General features: G+C 50.9%; 1 protein-coding gene across 1 annotated transcript in view; it reads left to right on the top strand.

Annotated features, from left to right (window-relative positions):
• Positions 1-8166: 8166 nt before the first annotated feature.
• ABCB9 (ATP binding cassette subfamily B member 9) overlaps positions 8167-8339 on the top strand; it is a 33285-nt gene continuing 33112 nt past the window's right edge. Inside the window, exon 1 of the mRNA XM_024196164.2 lies at positions 8167-8226. The gene's annotated coding sequence lies outside the window, so the exon portion shown is untranslated. The remainder of the gene's footprint in view (positions 8227-8339) is intronic.

The raw sequence follows: 8339 nt of genomic DNA, 5'->3' as shown, positions 1-8339 counted from the left end.
TCCCAGTTCGTTCTGGTATTTCTCAAGCCTCCTGCAGGGAATGAGGAAAATCTGCCCCTTACTATAAAGCCGGAAGAGGGAGATTATTGAAGGGGTGGGGGGCAGGGGGATCGTTCTGTGCCACAGCAATTCAAGCTGTGCTCATTTATTTAGTTTCTCGACTCTGTTCTTGATCCCTAGATCAAGAAACTACTATGTACTGTAGCTTCTCGACTCTAGGGAACACCTTGTGTAGAGAGAGGGGCTCAGAATCCTGGGGCCATTCCATCCATGACTAATGGCTTCCCAGTAGTTCAGGTCTGGGCCTAGCAGAGTTTGACAGCCTCTCTGGCAAGTCATTGGGCCGGGCTGTTTGCTTTTCAGATCAAAATGTGTGAAACCTGCCAGAACGCAGAACACAATAAGAACGTGTCGCGGAAAGCGAGGCCTGTCAAAGTGGAGTCGCCCTGGGAAGTGCTAGGACTAGACATTCATGGTAAGTGTTTGGGATGAGGCCCCCCCCCCGCCTTTCACCAATAAACAGGTTTTTCCTCTGTTGTTTGTAGGAAACCTGTGCAGACTGTCAGTGGATAAGGAAAATCTATCACTGTGTGTGGAGCAAAATCTACCAGACTCTGCACTGAGGGAGAACCAAGGGTGAATTTATCCGCCTGCTAAAATACAACCTGATCCATGCAGTTTGCTGAGCATCTTCGGTGCACTTAATAGGAGCTCTGGGCGCTCACTGCCACCCAGGATTGGGACCGCAATGAAGATTTTTGTGCTGACAAAAGTCACTGAAATTTGACAGCTCAATGCCATTGCACTGCAGACGTAGCCATTTCACCGTGACACTCTTTGCACTGATCGTTTCGCGGTGTTGTTCCTTATCTTCCTCGTTCGTGTAATATTATGGCCTGGTGTTGATTTAGATTGACACTTGTTTTCGTAGGACCTTTTCCAGAGACAAGCCGGGACAATACGCACATCCTCACTGTAACGGACTATTTCACCAAATGGATCGAAGCTGTCCCTCTGCAAAAGAAAGATGCCTTATCAGTGGCCAAGGCACTGGCTACAATTTTTTACAGGTGGGCTATTCTGGCGCTGGCTACTGACACTTCTGATGTGTTTTGAGGACACAGTATATTTTTACAGTACATGTACACTTCTCTCTGCTAGTAATATTTCCCACTCTGGTATGGATGCTAGGGAGTGCTTTTCAAATGGTAATGAATTCTTCCTCACAAGGCACCTGTGACATATACCCATTAGTATCTCTATTTTCCAGATGGGGAAACTGAGGCATGGATCAGTTACTTGAGTTGCCAGAAGTCTGACAGCTGGTGTCCCCTGATTCCCAGCCCTGTGCATTAGCCACAAGACCATTCTTCCTTCTTTAGAATAGATACAGGGCCTGATCTTGCTCCCACTGAAGTCATTTGGGGAGTGTTGCCATGGAGCTCAATGGAATATGAATTGGGCCCTGAAGAATAGAGGAGGCATGTGAAACCCAGAGGTCATTCTTAACCAAGAGACTGGTGTAACTAGAGAAGACTGAGAGATTTGTCTCTCTCGCCCCAGATTTCTCCCCCTCAGCCAAACCCATCTGCTTTCAGATGATGCTTTTGTTACTGAAAAGATGGACACAGCGAATGTTCCCAGCCCCAAGGGAAGGTTAGTTTGTGCCTGTCCATTTAATAATGAAAAAACCGAACACCTGCTGACCTTGGCTGAGAGGCCTATTGTGGGTGATCACTGCAGAGCTTTCCCCGTGTCTAAATCAGTGCCTTTGTCAGTCTTCCTTGTCCCATAAGGCAATGTGAGAGCAGCTTGCGGGGAACTGAAGGCTTGAGTCTGATGAAATAAGGTTGGGTTCTATAATTTTCTTTCCTCCTTTTTGTCCAGGTTTGGAGCATCCAAGAATATCTATTCCAGTCAGAGCTGGGACTTCTGCGACGAGGTGGGTCAGACACTGGGGTGAGGCGTGTAACAGTGAAAGTGCCTCCGGGGGGAAAGCTGCATTCCTCTGTGAAGCATCCTATCCCAGATCCATGTGCAAAGTGCAGTATGTGGGTTTTGCACAGGGGATTTAAGTGGTGCTTGGGGAGCAACAGGATCCTCTCCCTGCTCCAACCCAGGGGCAGAGTGCAGGATACTTGTGTGCACTGTAGTAGCAGTTGGTGCTCTGCACTTCCTCTTAAGGGAGATCTTGACCAATGGCTCTATGAAGTTGTAGACCCATTGGCCGTGCTCCCAGCTGACCATGCATGCGGTCTTCCTCTCCACAATGTGCAGAGGGTGAGGAGTCCCAGTCGATGACCTATCCATAAACTCTCCTACCACACAATGGAGTCCCACCAGCTACACATGGTTCTACATGGCCCCAAACACAGTTACTATTTATTTATTGCAGAAGCCGTATGCAGCATCATTCATTCATGTGGCACTTTGCACACCCTGCTAAAAACTCCCTCCCTGCCCTCAAGCCCTTTCAGTCTACAGGGAGCATTTCTCCCTAAAATTGACATTTCTGAGACCATGCTTACAACCACATTGCTTGACAACAGTGAGGTTTGCTCAGGTTCATCTAATTTACCATCCTGCAAATTTACCATTTTCCTTCAGACTCCCTCACTGAAATTCTGAACTGATTTTGGCAGCCTCTGTCTCATGAACTGCTGGAATCCAATGCCTTAAGCCATCTGAAAGCACACATGAGATAGTGGGCATTCAGTCTGTCCCTCCAAACCACTGCCCTTTTGGGTCAACGGCGCTTTTTACAGTGCTGGTTCACAGCTGAATATAGCCAATCTTGGAGCTCAGACCAGCGTGATCTTTAGCCTCTGAAGGCTGTGAAATGATTTTTGTTGTATTAAACCATCTTGTTGTTCGACTGATGCGAGCCTCTGCTCTTTGCAGGTGAGCCGGCGTTTATGTGAGCGCTGGAATATCTCCCAGACACTGACCCCTGCCGATCCTGCAGATTGCCCCGGCCTGGACAACCGCACCAATGAGCTGCTCAAATCCTCCATCCGAAATGTGGTGAATGAGAAGCCAAGCGAGTGGGATGACTATCTCGACCCAATTCTCTTTGACTTCCGCACATCTGTCAGCTCCGTCACTAAATACACCCCGTTCTTCCTGATGTTTAACAGATATGTCTGTCTGTCGTCAGAGGTAACTTTTCGAGAAAGAAAAGCCAATGCAGGTGTTCTCTCTTAACGCAAATAAAAACCGTTGGGTCTCGTCCGTGCCTTTCAGGTTGAGTTTGTCAAGGACTCTAAAGAGCAGGGTGCTGCTCCCGGTAAAGTGGATGGCCTCCCACCATTCACCACGGCTGTTCAGGAGCAGCAGAATGCAGTGAAAGAGATTGTAAGTCACGTTGCGCTTTGGAATCCTCTGAGTGGGGTGGAGCATTTGCCACATGTAGGGGGAGGAGGGACGCTCCATGCACCAGAGTTGGCACCATTTGATACAGCTGCTCGTTGGCCAGCACCAGCACAGTAGGGATGTTGCAGCGTGGCACCGAGGTGGGAGCTGAATAAGGAGACTGCTCCTGGGCCCAATCCTGTGAAGTGCTGAGCGCCCTCAAGCCCCACTGAAATCAGTGGGGGGTTGTGGGTGCTCAGGAGCTATGGCTAGGCCTGGCCAGTGCCCTGGCTCACATCTCTGATATCCGGATAATGAGTATGGCCTGGAGTAGCACAGGGGATCCTTTGGGAGGGTCGGGGGGGAGCGGAAATTCTATCTGAAGCTCACCATGGAACACGCTGCGTTCAAACTCCCCCCGCCCCACAGTAAGGAGACAGGAGCTCTGGAGAGCCATGGCAACAAACTGCTTTTGCATCTGTAATTCATGCCCAGTGTGGCCTACTGCAGGGTTTCTCAACAGTGGCCCGTGACCCAAAATTGGGTCACCAGAATGTGTCAAAGGGTCGCATGGGAAGCCTGATGTCGGGGAGAGGTTTTGGAGGGGTGCAGAGCCCACCCCGCATGGGCAGCTCCAGTCCTAGTTGCAACCTGGCACATGGGGGTCACAGCGCTGCTCAGGTTTGGCTCAGCTGCTGTCCTGTCATAATGACGGGGACCGGCCAGGCCAAATCTGAGTGAGTGGCGTTGAGCCCCCATGCACCAAGTCGCAATGCCACTCACTCAGATTTGGCCTAGCCAGCCCCCAGTCAGAGCAACCGGGACAAACCTGAGCAGTGCTGCGACCCCGGAGGTGACACTGCCTGGAGTGGGGAGCTGAGCCCAGCCAGCGCCATGGGACGGGAGTCCCAGGAGACGCTGCTATGGTATGCATGGTGCACTTATTACATTAATGTGAACCTTGTATAGCGTGGGTAAGAAATATTTAGGAAGCCAGATGTTTTTTGCACTGAAGCTATTTACTGGGTAGTGACAGGCCATTAAGCTTTACAGATGGGTCCTAAGTCCCAAAAGGCTGAGAACCACTGGCCTAGTGGATCGAGCACTAGACTGGGACTCAGGAGAGCTAGGTTTGGTTCCTAGCTCTGCTACTGACCTGTTGAGTGACCTTGGGCTAGTCACTTCACCTCTCTGTGCCTCAGTTTCTCTCTGTAAAATGGGCATTAAGATATTGACCTCACAGTGCTTTACAGAAGAGATCTATGGATGCAAAGTGCAATGTAAGAGCCAGGTGGTATTATTATTTGAATTGGTCGACTTGGTAAGACTGTCTTTTCTTATTCCAATAGGAATTTGATTCTTTTTATTGTAGTAAAATCTAGTGTGGCAAGACGAGGGCTGGGAGCCTGGATCTCTGGGCTCTACACCTGAATTTGCCAGGTAGTGTGACCTTGGGGAAGTTATTGAACCGCTCTGTGACCTAGCTTCCCCCTCTGTAAAACAAGGATAACAATTTGCTTATGTGCTGTGAAGCAAGGCTAAGATCCAGACTCAGGGGAGGAGTAAGCTTCACACTGGTAAGTGACTCCATCTGAGCCTAAACTCACCCTCCGAGGGGCTGGAAGAGAGGGGTATAGCAAGAAAAGCAACTAACAGGAAAGTGTAAGGAAGAGTCAGTTACAATACCCACCTCTCCCCCAGCATGCAAACGATACCAACTTAGACCCCCTTATACCTAGTTACAGACCTGTAATTCACACCCCAGCAGCATCCCCACAGACTACAGCCCTGCAGCTCACTGGCTTTTTGCTGGAATGCCTTGTTCTAGGTCAGTGTAGGTGAGAGAATTGGCATACGCTGACATAAGAACTTAAAGCACGTTTGAGAGGAGAGGTTTTAATTAACCGGCGCCGCAGAACCCTCCCCCACCACCACCACTAACCGAAGCGATCCCCTTTGCAGGTGATAGCCAACATGGCCGCAGCTTACAAGCGGGAGCAGAAGAGCGTGAAAAGGAAAACGAGGAGCCTGCCGTCCCTCGCCTTTAAAGTGGAAGAGGGCGTGTTCAGCAGCAACGCTAACTCGTCGCTGAAGAAGCTGAAGAAGAACCAGTTTATGGCATTTCAAATTGAGACAGTGCTGACACCTGAGCAGAGTATATCCGGGGTGAAGAAAACCAGCTAAACTCCGGGGTCTAACTCGGTGTCATCCTGCTGTTGTATTGGTAATCTTAGCATGAACTGTTCTCTTAAGGTACCTGTGTGGAAGATGGATGCTCAGACCTAGGTAGCTCTGTGGGAAGGGATGGTAAAAGTTCAGATCTGGTGTGTCTGAGTATCTATATGGCCCCACTGCTGTAGTACCAAAGCCCCTCCCGAGTAGTCATGGATTTTTCCATCCCACGTCCCTGAGAGGTGTCATTATTCCCACTGTACAGACAGGGCACAGGAGCAGAAAGCGTTTAAGTGACTGGCCAAAAGCCCCACAGTGAGCATGATTAGGATTGCACTCATGTTGGTGTAAATCAGGAATAACTCCATTAAATTTTATGGGGGTAAATGAGAGGAGAATCAGAGCTGCTAATCTGCGGCAGAGCTGGAAATTTAACCCAGATCTCCTGAATCCCAGGCTGTTGCCTTAGCCTGAAAATCGTGTCTTCCTACTATCAGCCTAGATCATTGTTGCACCAGGTCCCTGTGTGTCCTTTGGATGTGTAAATAGCCTGAAATTTACACATTTGTCTTGGGGGGATAAAACTCAGAAAATGAGAAGGGTTTTTCTCTGATTGTCCAGGCAGAGGGAGACTTGGCCTTGTGCTTTGAGCTTTCACATCCAACTCTTCCCTAAAACGGAATGAATTCTAAGAGTCCCGTGCAGTCAGTTCCCATATTGTCTTGGGTTATACGGTGTAGCATGCAAGTCCAGGAAGTGCTGGGGAATATTGACTACTGCACTTGTGACAATAAACAGCCTAGGTGTTAATATTGTTTTGTATATAAAGTAACTGCGTCCTATCCCTGTGATAGGGCATATACAGGGGAGGAGGTTACAACAGTCTCATAGCTCTGAGATACGAGGGCTATTCTGATTTTGAAAGGAAATATTTATATGTCAGTTCTTGGACTTCTTGAAACTAGGTCCCTCACAACTCTCACCTAGGGTTAGGGGTTTAATTGAAAATCCTCTTGAGCTGATTGTCTAAATCTAATGCCTATTTTGTATTTTCCTGTTGCTGGAGGCTAATGAAGCACTGTAAAGAATAAAGCATTTAGACATTTTTTGTAGATAACATTTTCTTTAATGTGTGTAACTTCCGGGCTGGCTGTGTGGTGGTCTGGGGTACATTAGATCAGACTTTTGTTGCTGGAGAGGAAGAAGAGCAGCTGGCTGATGAACTTCTCTCGTCTTTGTAACGCTGCCAGAAACTCTTCGTAATAATCCCCAAGTCGCCCAGGAGAAGGCGAGATGTGCATGGGAGAACAGGGCTCATTCCAGTCTTGACTTGCTGTATAACTCTGCCAGGGCAATGTGCATGTTTGTTACGCCTGTTTTCGCTACCCACCTGCCTCTTTATAACAAGATCATCCCCGGATCCTGCCACGACAGGGAAAGCGGATTGATTTCATGATGGACAAAGCAATCTGAACTTCCCTTTGGGCCAGCTGTAGAAACATTTTCACCCCATGAAAAGGACATATAAAAATGGGGAGTGGAGTGTGGAGGAAGCTTGTACTGGAGGATAAACACCGACGTGAGGTCTTTTTGGCTGGAGAGCCGCAGGTCCCAAGAGCCTGAAGCAAGAGGAGCTCAGCCAGGAGTTATTCCTTCTGCTCTCTGCCCCGGGGGCAGCTGGTGCTGTTTCTGCACCCTCTGCCCTTGCTCCAGGAAGGAAGATGGGGGAGGGCTGTGAGTTGCCAGGTCAGCACAGGGGCACAGAAGGGTGGTCGGGGGTGGGGAGGTTGGTACACAGGCCCTGAGCTCAGCACAGGTGCTTGCGTTGAGTATGCCTCAGGCCTGCTGCTCTGCTTCACTTTGCACTTTAAATCAGCATCACCATTTCGTTTGTTCAGCCTAAAAGGAACAGAGTCCAGGCAACACTAGGGCCCTGGCAGCTGAACCCGGGCACCTCCTTACGCAGGAAGCTGGGGGGCCCTGGCTACTGCAGGGTTAAAATTCAGGGGACGTGGCAGGAGGGTCTCACCCTACACTGATCCCCAGCTGGCACCCCATGTTTACGGCTCCAGCCAAGCTTGGCAGCTGTGGATCCCCAGGGGCGCGTTACCCTCGCCCTGCCCATCCCGAGTAAATCCACCCACGTGCAGGGCTGGAGCCTGCAGCCAGGGGCTAGGGCAGCAGCTCTTGGAGCAGGGTCCCCTGCTTAGCAGCCCCCAGTGCAAACTGCAGGGTTGCCAACCCTCCAGATTGGCCTGGAGTCTCCAGGAATGAAAGATTAATCTTTAAATCAAGATTGTCATGTGATGAAACCTCCAGGACTGCATCCAACCACAGCTGGCACCCCCGTGCAAAGCCCAGTGGGGAGCCCCCAGGGGTCGGACCAGGAGCCCACCGGGGCTCGGCGGATGCATTTACACAAGCTCCCACTTGCAGCCCTGCGGTCAAGCAGCCGGTGCAAGCCAGGGGCCAGGGCAGGGTCCCTCCCCTAGGGCCCCAGCTGCTTTAAGGTCAGGCCAGGCACGTGGCTGCAACCTGGGTGCGACTTCTCCCTCCTAGACCCCGCCCCCCAAACCGGCTGCAGAGGTGGGCGTGTCCTGATGATGTCACCCGGACAGGCTCCTCCCACTTCCGACCTTGTCCTGCAGGGCCGGGGGCCGTGCGGCTCCGCAATGATCCGAGCCTCCTGCCGCCGCCGGCCAGGTAAGAGCCGCCGGTGCCCGGGGGCAGCACGCGGCGCTGGAGCCCCCTGGTCTGGGACTCTGTCTGCATCGCTGCCCCGGGGGGGGGGTCGCTGAGTTTGGGGCGCCCCCTCC

Source organism: Terrapene carolina, unplaced genomic scaffold (genome assembly GCF_002925995.2).
Source record: "Terrapene carolina triunguis isolate 2854851 unplaced genomic scaffold, T_m_triunguis-2.0 Scaffold234, whole genome shotgun sequence".
Classification (NCBI taxonomy): Eukaryota; Metazoa; Chordata; order Testudines; family Emydidae; genus Terrapene; species Terrapene triunguis.
This window is presented reverse-complemented; position numbering and strand designations above follow the sequence as displayed.